This window comes from Clupea harengus, chromosome 1, assembly GCF_900700415.2.
Source record: "Clupea harengus chromosome 1, Ch_v2.0.2, whole genome shotgun sequence".
Taxonomy (NCBI): Eukaryota; Metazoa; Chordata; class Actinopteri; order Clupeiformes; family Clupeidae; genus Clupea; species Clupea harengus.
Window position 1 is genome coordinate 22,095,089 of NC_045152.1, and position 9,066 is coordinate 22,104,154.

Below are 9,066 nucleotides of genomic sequence, written 5' to 3' on the forward strand. Positions count from 1 at the left end.
AGAAAAGACAAAAAAATATTATTAAATTATCTCTCTGATCTTCTCATATCAAAATACCTCCATTGTGTGCATTCACAGCACCCCCCATGCATTGAGTGCTATCAGACATATTGGCATGGTCTGGCTGCAGTGCAACTAATTAACATACCCTGCATCCCTATCACCTGTCATGAGACGTCAGGACTCCGATGGAGATTTTATTAGGGAGTTTATTAGGGAGAGCCAAGCCAGAGGAACAGGGGTAACACAGAAGACAAGATTCACTAACACAAAACAATAAACACTCCAACTCAGGTGAAGCTCAGCAGTTTTCGTCTCACCTAGGCTAAGCACATAAAACACACTGCGTATTAATTAATTCAGGAGATTATGGTATTTAACCAACCATTTTAAGATATTTGGCCTCTAACTCACTCTAACTATATCTCTCTAACTATATCTCTAACTCACTCTCTCTGACTCTCTCTCTAGCTCTCTCTCTAACTCTTTCTCTCTGACTATCTCTCTCTAACTCTCTAACTCTCTCTCTCTCTCTCTCTCTCTCTCTCTCTCTCTCTCTCTTAATTTCTCATTTATCTCTCCCCATCCCATCTCTTTATCTTATTCACTCATTCTGATTGGGTTTAATTTCTTTACTTTTGATAGCCATGGTTTATCAAGTTTATTTGGTCATTCAAGTGTATTTTGTTTAATTGACATCCAACTTGTTTAATCACTTGTTATTATTTAAAGTTGTGTACATCCATTTGGATTACACCTTACATTCAGTTTGGTTGATACATTTCAGCTTGCCGTTTATTGTAGTAATAAACTGTTCATTCATGAACCATCTATTTAACTCCTTGTGTGCCATGCCATTACTGTGCAACTAGTTTAAATACTGCTTGGTAATATTGGAGGTAATTTAATAATTCAGATCAATTGCATTTTCGCACATTTACCACTCTGATGCATTCCTCTGTCCCATAAAGTTCAGACCTGCTTAAGCCTTTTCAGCCTGGTGTTTTTCCAAGAGTCGATTTGGTAACTCTTTGGCTGTCTTGCAATTATCACACACATTTTCAAAACATATGTCACACAGATCACATACAGTTTTGCACCAACAGCACAATACGTATTAGACTTTTATACCCGTGACATGAGCAGCTGTGTGCATAGATGCAAAGATGCTACTGAATGTTTGCCTATTTAAACTGCAGCAGTCAGACAGTCAGCTATTTCCACACAGAGGTAGAGAAGAGCAGGTTTGATTTAGATCCTCCCTGTTCCACTCCAGCACCAGCCATGATGCCTGTAGTCCTGCTGCTGATACTGTTCAGATCTGCAACCTGTGAGTGAATGATACCCCTATTAGAATGTAGTGTTCAGTCCAGATGAAATTTGACTGTAGAGTAATTCATTTATGACTTGTTATCTTTACTCCTATTTTTTTTATTGTTTATTCAATCGTGGTTTGTTTTTTCAGTTGTATATGGCCAGTCTTTGACCTCCTCTGGTCCAGTGGTGAATAGACCTGGAGAGTCAGTCACTCTGTCCTGCATTGTGTCTGGGTTTTCCATGAGCAGCTACTACATGCACTGGATCCGTCAGAAACCAGGAAAGGGACTGGAGTGGATTGGCCGCATAGATTATGGCACTGGCACGATATTTGCCCAGTCTCTCCAGGGCCAGTTCTCCATCACCAAAGACAGCAACACACTGCTCTTACAAGTGAAAAGCCTGAAAGCTGAGGACACAGCTGTTTATTACTGTGCTTGATACCCACAGTCACACATGAGACTACAGAGCAGTTCTGACTGATTGAAGCACAAACGTTGTTGTGGCCGACACCGCCTCTCCTTGTTGTTCCTTCTTGAGACTACAGAGTCTAGTCTCAACTCTCTCCTCTTCAACCCCCTTTCTGATACATTATTTTTCACTAAATCATGGCTGCATATAAGCTAGCAAAGAGAATTAGAGTGAGTTTAGGTGAACTTAAAAACTCATCTCCACAAAACCCTATAATGATTGTGCTGTTTTGAAGATTGGATGTTAAAATCACAGTGACACTCACATTTCACACATGAAAGAAAATGAATCAGGGAATATTTCAAACTGATTCAAACCTTTAAGACAGTTAAACTGATACAAAATCTCAAACTAAATCTGGGGTCTGAAGAAGACAGAAGAGGAGCTCAGCTTCTATCAGTTCAGCTATAGCTAAATCATGACCCCTGCAGCGCTGCTGCTGCTGCTACTGTGAGGAAGAAGTTTTACCTGAAAACATTTATTAAGGACAAATTTCACAAAAAACTAAAGGAAATGTTGTTTTGCTGTCTTCCTTTTCTCTCATTTATAAAGCTGAAAAAGCTTCCCCTATAAAGCAGAAAAAGCCTAAATTCACCCTTTCAGGCACGCCAAGACCAAACACACGTATTTACAGATATTTTACATTACTATACGACAGGTATGGTCTTCAATTATCTCATGTTTCCACACAGGTGCCTTCTGAGTCTGAATCATGCTGGCAGTGAACATCAGATTCTACTGGCTAACTCCACCCTCAGCCGCTGACAGGAGGCACTGATGCAAATCAGGAGCTTGATTTTACATTTATATCTACTGATTCTCCACTACATCAGCTATTCTGCATGGAAAGAAGTAGAGCGACTTCCAGCATCAAAGATGAATTTCATACTCTGTGTGATTATAATTGTGGCCGTTTTGACAGGGAAAAATGTTTGAGGAGAGTTTGAGAAGAGTACCTTCATTTTATCATTTCAACCTTTTGAGCTGAGAACTTTTTGTTTGTTTCAGGTGGTGAGGCACAGACATTGACAGAGTCGCCATCTGTAATAATTAAACCTGCAAGCTCTCATAAACTGACCTGCACCTACTCTGGGATAAATGATGATACTGCTTATATATCATGGGTACGACAACCTCCAAGAAAAGGGCTGGAATGGGGGTCACATATATCAGCTCCAAGTGGAGCAAACAAATACTACTCAAAAGCAGTTGAAGGAAGGTTCACCATCTCCAGAGACAACAGCATGAAGCAGGTGTATCGGCAGATGAACGGCCTGAAGACTGAGGACACTGCTGTGTACTACTGTGCCCGACAGCCACAGTGATAGAAGAGTCTGAAGAGATGAACAAAAACTCCCAGTGAAAACAGGGGCACTGAACTGTGACTGTCCGTTCAAAAACACAGTTTGCCCCATGCCTTGTTTGCCTTGTTGGACAGCAGGTGGCGTCAGAGATGTAGAATATGGGGACATTTCCATGAACTCCTCAACACCACACAATGAAACATTCATTAACCTGAAATCAGATACAAATGTTACATTTTTTTCATTACAGCGAGGCTGCAAGTGGATCAGTTGTGGCTTCACTGCATCTTTGAATTAGTCAGATAATCACATCAAGAAAAGTCAGTCCATGTGCCTTGACATCTTTCAGTATTTTGTTGAAATTGCTAGTACCACAAAACAGACTCCAAAACAATACCTTAAACCAGTGGTTCTCAAACTTTTTGTCCGGGGACCCCATAAAATCCATTTGTCAAGTCTCGTGACCCCCCACACATTTTGACAGGATATTATAGGTCTAAATTCAGTTTCATCTTGAATGATGAGACTGCTTGCTGAGACAATATTAGTTTTCATTATCCACCCTGATGTAGAAAACACCATTTCTGATAGACTATACAGCATGTCAAAGCCTAATATGTTGATGCACAGGGCAGCAAGATCATTTCGCGACCCCCAAAAAACGTTTGGCGACCCCACTTGGGCTCCCGGCCCCTAGTTTGAGAACCACTGCCTTAAACAATGCTAAAAAATCCAGTAGGCTTACGTACACATTCATTTTAACTTTCTAAGTACAAAGTCTCTGTTCAAATAAGGAAGAGAGAATATTATTCTAAATTCTAGATATCCTTCTAAGAGCTTGAAAGTGTAATTTAGTGTTAATCAACATTATGTACAGTACAGGTGGATGAGCTTTTTTCTCACAGTAATCAACCTTTGTTCTGATAGAATGGATAATTCTATCAGACATACTATCATGTCAAGAAAAGACGTTTTATGTCCCTAACTATGTTTCAATACTGATGAATTGTAGATTAATATTTAAAACAGAATCAAAGCAATAGTGATTGTTGTGAAATAATTCAGCAGTACAAAAGCATCTAACCCATACATAGGATGTGTGCATTCATTTTTATACTAACTCTGAATTCATATTCGATATGAGTCAATAATGTCAAGTCTTTTATTGATCTAAACATTGTGTAATTACAACCATAAAAATATCATCTTTATTCGATAATTTCATGTGTACGTAATGCATGACACAGAATGATCACTAATTACTTCATCAACTCTTGTCTCCAGCTCTCTGTCCTCCTCCCTTCCCCTATCCCTCCCTCTCATATAAAACTTCTTGTGTGGCTTCAGCTCTTCAGAAGGGCCTGGACTCTGGAGAACTCAGAAGAGCCGCTCAGCTTTCATCATAACTATGATGACTACATCTCTACTGCTGCTGCTGGCAGTCGTTACCTGTGAGCTAAAGACACAGGATCAAATTAGTAAAATCTAAAGAGTAAATCATTATATCGACCTATTTCACTAATTCCCTACTGTTCTCTTTACAGGTGTTCATGGTATTGAGCTCATCCAGCCAAGTCATATGGATGTGAAACCAGGGGAGTCATTCTGATCATTAAAGAGCAACATCAGTTTCAGAGCAGACACCTCCACTAACACAGTATTATTACAAGGCCAGAACTTCCAGACTGAGGACACAGCTGTGTATTACTGTACTAGAGAACCACACCATGACAAACATGCTGCTTCCCCACAAAAACATCAGCTGGGCCTCCACTCCAGTAACACTAGCATGTCACAGCAATAACACCATGCTGTCATATTAACTCATGTGAATCATACAAATCTCCTTTCCTTCTTCTACGGGTGTGGCATTTAGGACATATTGTAATGCACAATGCTGGCCTAGAGGTCTAGTTATTTCAACAAAATGAAAATATTTTGTTCATGAAGAACATACATACATTCTAAGTATGAAGGACACATTTTGTACTTTACTGACAAGTAAACCCATTCACTGGCTACTGGTTGAGTAGGAAATTCATTTTCATTCAACATGTCCAGCATGTATTCATACATCTTTCTGTTCTGCCCTCTTTATCAGGAAGACATCATGCAAAACCCAGACTCCCTTGAGTATTTATATCCTCAGGCACACAGTCAGTCATGAAGACACATATGCTCACACACTGCTGTTAGACATGAACTTCATTATTCTATCAACCTTGCTGGCTGTCTACTCAACAGGTGAGGAGCCATCCCACAATAAAAAGAAACAGATTGGAGTATAATATATGTGTTTTTTGTCACGTTATTTCTTTTCATGTTTTTTTTTTAGGTGGACATGGTCAGACCTTGACAGAATCTGAGCCTGTGGTCATTAATCCTGGAGGATCTCACAGACTGACCTGCACAGCCTCTGGGTTCACATTTAGTAGCTACGATATGGTTTGGATCAGACAGGCTCCTGGGAAAGGGTTGGAATGGGTGTCATATTTATCAAATCCAAGTGGATCAACCAAATACTACTCAAAAGCAGTTGAAGGAAGGTTCACCATCTCCAGAGACAACAGCAAGAGTCAGGTGTATCTGCAGATGAACAGCCTGAAGACTGAAGACACTGCTGTGTATTACTGTGCCCGATAGCCACAGTGACAGAAGAGTCTGGAGAGATGAACAAAAACTCATAGTGAAAACAGGGGCACTGAGCTGTGACTGTCTGTTCAAAAACACAGTTTTACAGTCTTATGCCTTGCTTGCCCCATGTTGGACAGCAGGTGGCGTCAGAGATGTAGAATACGGGGATATTCCCATGAACTCATACTCATCAACACCACACAATGAAACTTTCATTAACCTGAAATCAGATGAGTAGTCATCAAACATGTTACATTTCTTTCATTACAGTGAAGCTGCAAGTGAATCAGTTGTAGCTTCACTGCATATTTAAATTAGTCAGATAATGTATGCAAGCAAAATATCACATCAAGAAAAGTCAGTTCATGTGCCTTGACATCTTTTAGTAATAATGTATTATGTTGAAATTGATTCAAATAAAACATATTCCATGGTAGTAACACAAAACAGACACCAAAACAATACCTTAATCAATGATAACATATCCAGTAGGCCTACATGCACATTTATTTTAACTGATTTTAAGTGCAAAGTCTCTGTTCAGATTAAGAGGAGAAAAAAGACTCTTTTATTCTTCTAAAATCTTGAAAGTGTAATTTAGAGTTAACCACCATTATGTACAGTACAGGTGGATAAGCTATTTTCTCACAGTATTTAGCCTTTGTTGTCATAAAATGGATAATTCAGACATACTATCAGGTCAAGGAAGGATATTTCATGTCCCTAACCATGTTTCAATACTGATGAATTGTAGACTGAAGATGAACATTTAAAACAGATTCAAAGCAATAGTGATTATCTGCAGTATGAAAGCATCAACCCATATGTAGGATGTGCTCATTCATTTTGATACTAACTCTGAATTCATAGGAGATATGAGTCAATAATGTCAAGCCTTTTATTTTTCTAAACATTGTGTAATTACAACCATAAAAATATCATCTTTATTCGATAATGTCATGTAATGTTCATGTAATGTAAATTATGCATGACACAGAATGATCCACTAATTACTTCATCAACTCTTGTCTCCAGCTCTCTGTCCTCCTCCCTTCCCCTATCCCTCCCTCTCATATAAAACTTCTTGTGTGGTTTCAGCTCTTCAGAAGGTCCTGGACTCTGGAGAACTCAGAAGAGCCGCTCAGCTTTCATCATAACCATGATGACTACATCTCTACTGCTGCTGCTGGCAGTCGTTACCTCTGAGCTAAAGACACAGGATCAAATCAGTAAAATCTAAAGAGTAAATCATTATTTCTACCTGTTTCACTAATTCCCTACTATCATCTTTACAGGTGTTTATAGTATTGAGCTCATCCAACCAAGTCATATGGATGTGAAACCAGGGGAGTCATTTTCCATCTCCTGTAAGATTTCAGGGTTTTCAACTTCTCACTGCTACAACTGGATACGCCACTCTGCAGGAGAAACAATGGAATGGATTGGGTACATTTGTGGTGGTGGAGACAGTGGGACCACAGACTCATTAAAGAGCAAGATCAGTTTCACCAGAGACACCTCCACTAACACAGTATTCTTACAAGGCCAGAACTTCCAGACTAAGGACACAGCTGTGTATTACTGTACTAGAGAACCACACCATGACAAACATGCTGCTTCCTCACACAAACATCAGCTGGGCCTCCACTCCAGTAACACTAGCATGTCACAGCAATAACACCATGCAGTCATATTAACTCATGTGAATCCTATGAATCTCCTTTCCTTCTTCAACCAGGTGGGGCATTTAGGACATATTGTAATGCACAATGCTGTCCTAGAAGTCTAGTTATTTCAACAGAATGAAAATATTTTGGTAATAAAGAACATACATACATTCTAGGTATGAAGGACATATTTTGTACTTCACTGACAGGTAAACCCATTCACTGGCTACTTGTTGAGTAGAAAAGTCTTTTCACAATTTTCTTTCAACATGTCCAGCATTTATTCATACATCTTTCTGTTCTGCCCTCTTTATCAGGAAGACATCATGCAAAACCCAGACTCCCTTGAGTATTTATATCCTCAGGCACACAGTCAGTCATGAAGACACATATGCTCACACACTGCTGTTAGACATGAACTTTATTATTCTATCAACCTTGCTGGCTGTCTACTCAACAGGTGAGGAGCCATCCCACAATAAAAAGAAACAGATTGGGGTATAATATATGTGTTATTTTTCAAGTTATTTCTTTTTCATGTTTTCTTTTTTCAGGTGGACATGGTCAGACCCTGACTGAATCTGAGCCTGTGGTCATTAATCCTGGAGGATCTCACAGACTGACCTGCACAGCCTCTGGGTTCACATTTACAAGCTACTATATTGCTTGGATAAGACAGGCTCCTGGGAAAGGGCTGGAATGGATAGCTAGCATGCACAGCTCCACTATCTACCAGTCTCAGGCTTTTAAAGGACGGTTCACAATCTCTAATGATGACGGCAAGAGCCAGCTGTATCTGCAGATAAACAGCCTGAAGACTGAGGACACTGCTGTGTACTACTGTGCCCGAGACCCACAGTGATAGAAGAGTCTGGAGAGATGAACAAAAACTCACAGTGAAAACAGGGGCACTGAGCTGTGACTGTCAGTTAAAAAAGACAGTTTTACAATCTTATGCCTTGCTTGCCACACTTTGGACAGCAGGTGGCGTCAGAGATGTAGAATATGGGGATATTCCCATGAACTCATACTCATCAACAACACACAATGAAAGTCATTAACCTGAAATCAGATGAGTAGTCACCAAACATGTCACATTTCTTTCATTACAGTGAGGCTGCAAGTGAATCTGTTGTGGCTTCACTGCATATTTAAATTAGTCAGATAATGTATGCAAGCATAATATCACATCAAGAAAAATCAGTCCATGTGCCTTGACATCTTTCAGTAATAATCTATTATGTTGAAATTGATTAAAATAAAACATATTCCATGGTAGTACCACAAAACGGACACCAAAATAATACAATGATAACAAATCCAGTAGGCATACATTGAGAGAGCATGTTCATTTTAACTGACTCTAAGTACATAATCTCTGTACAGATTAAGAGGAGAGATGACTCTTTTATTCTGCTAAAAGCTTGAAAGTGTAATTCAGTGTTAATCATTATTATGTACAGTACAGGTGGGTGAGCTATTCTCTTACATTAATCAGCCTTTGTTCTCATAAGATGGATCAGTCAGACATACTATCATGTCAGGAAAGAACGCTTCATGTCCCTAACCATGTTTCAATAATGAAGAATTGTATACTGTAGATCAGCATTTAAAACAGAATCAAACCAATAGTGATTCTCTGTGGTATGAAAGCATCTAACCCATATGTAGGA

General features: G+C 39.3%; 1 long non-coding RNA gene across 1 annotated transcript; it reads left to right on the forward strand.

Annotated features, from left to right (window-relative positions):
* The first annotated feature begins 7,741 nt into the window (after positions 1-7,741).
* On the forward strand, positions 7,742-8,035 carry LOC116221427. Its single transcript, XR_004164106.2, has 2 exons — positions 7,742-7,853; positions 7,948-8,035. It is a non-coding gene; the product is annotated as an uncharacterized LOC116221427 (long non-coding RNA).
* Positions 8,036-9,066: the final 1,031 nt, after the last annotated feature.